The sequence below is a fragment of the Amaranthus tricolor genome, chromosome 6 (genome assembly GCF_026212465.1).
Source record: "Amaranthus tricolor cultivar Red isolate AtriRed21 chromosome 6, ASM2621246v1, whole genome shotgun sequence".
NCBI lineage: Eukaryota > Viridiplantae > Streptophyta > Magnoliopsida > Caryophyllales > Amaranthaceae > Amaranthus > Amaranthus tricolor.
The window spans coordinates 7,462,857-7,464,768 of NC_080052.1; the positions used below are offsets into that span (position 1 = coordinate 7,462,857).

Consider the following 1,912-nt stretch of genomic DNA (forward strand, 5'->3'; position numbering starts at 1 on the left):
AGAATAATTAGAATAATCTCACTTAGGTTTATGTGTACAAGGAGAATTAAGAGAGTATCCGTCACCATCGTAATCGTAGACTAAAAACAGAAGGGTTGCAGACCTAGTTGCTCATGCAAGCGTTATAATGCTCGTCCGAGTAACCTGCCACGTGATGCTATCGGGATTTTCTTCCAAAAAGTGATCAAGGTTCCTTAATCAAGGCACTAATCTTACCTTGTTCGAACACAATGCTGCAACAATAATACAAAGAAGCTCATCACCTTGTACTTCATTATCATACACATCTTCCAAGTATCCACTCAAAACACCAACTCCAATCACTTATTAAATTTATATATAAAGTTAAATAAGACTCCATTTCTTAATAAAATTGGTTGATCTTTCAAATCAAATAGGAGTATTATATATATAAGGAAAATATGATTTAAAAGGAACGAACTTTAGCTCATCCGCTTTTAAAGGTTCGAACTTTCGTTTATTTTTTAAAGGTTCGAACTTTCGGGTGTTTCCGCTTCTAAAGGTTCTTTTTACCTTTAACCGGTTGAACAAGTTTTTCTTAAATACCAAAAACAACTTTCTTCTTCCTCATCAATGGCTTCTTTGTTTTCTTCTTTCTCATCCAAATTCAGCTTTTGAGTATTCAACTTTTGAGCTTTCTCTAGCAAAATGACCTACAGACAAAGACAATCACATCCAAAAACAGAAATACAATAACCAAAAATCTTTTCAATTCTCATCTTCTCTTCTCTGAAATCACAACAATGTCATTCTCACTCTTTTTCCTCTTCACAATCTCCAACCCCGCATTTGCCATTAAAATCCCTGTTACCATGAATCTTCAGCTTTTAGAAATGGAGAATCCCGTGCCATTCCATGTACACCATCTTCAACTATCCACATTGCAATGACTTTTGACACTACTTACTTTTGTGGTTCAATCGCCATTATATTCTCCGTTCTTCGCCATTCAACCTGTCTTGAAAATCTCTCTTTTTATTTCCTTACTTCTTCTCAAAACTTCTACAATCTCAATCGTACAATTACTTCTACTTTCCCTTCTCTTAGGATCTCTCTTCTTCATTTCGATCCACTTCTTGTTCACTAGAAAAATATCAACCTCAAATCGTCGTGCGCTTGATCAAACCCTAAATTACGCTGATCTTCTCTCACACGATGTTGAACTAGTTATTTACTTTGATCCTGATCTTATTGTTGTTAATGATGTCGTTAATCTTTGGAATATTGATCCTAACGTTCATGCTCTTGGAGCTCCAAAATAATGTCATGCTAATTTTACTAGCTATTCTACTCCCCAATTCTGGACCACACCAAAACTTTCAAAAGCATTCTTACGAAGAGAGAGAACTCGGTGTTATTTCAACACAAGGGTTATAATAATCGATGTTGCCAAAAGGTTGCGTATACACAAAAACTAGAAAGCTGGATGAAATTGCAAAAACGACACCGTATTTATCAATTAGGTTCATTACCACCATTTTTACTGGTATTTGGAGGTAAAGCTCAAGACCGTCCACTGTATGAGAAATTGTTAGTGCTTCTTCGTAGAATTGGGGATTTCTGTAGTGAGTTCAGTGCCTGTTCTTAGGACTCCATGAGTAGATCAAGGAAAAAACTATTGATGAGGAGGTTTAAGGAAGAAGCTATTGATGTGGAGGTTTAAGGAAAAACCTGATGAAAAATCAGGTTGAAGAGATGGTAATTTGATATTCTAGATTACTAAAATCGCTAGAATCTTAAAAAGTGAAGACACCTCAAAATTCAAACCTTTAAAAAATAAACGAAAGTTTAAACCTTTAACCTTTAAAAATAAACGACAATTTAAACATTAAAGGTATTTTTAAATCAAATTTTCCTTGCAAATATTTGATACACAAAGATTGTCATAACT

The 1,912-nt window shown here is 34.5% G+C and overlaps 1 pseudogene; it reads left to right on the forward strand.

The window, feature by feature from the left end:
- The first annotated feature begins 764 nt into the window (after nucleotides 1–764).
- Nucleotides 765–1,764, forward strand: LOC130815517 (probable galacturonosyltransferase-like 3; annotated as a pseudogene).
- Nucleotides 1,765–1,912: the final 148 nt, after the last annotated feature.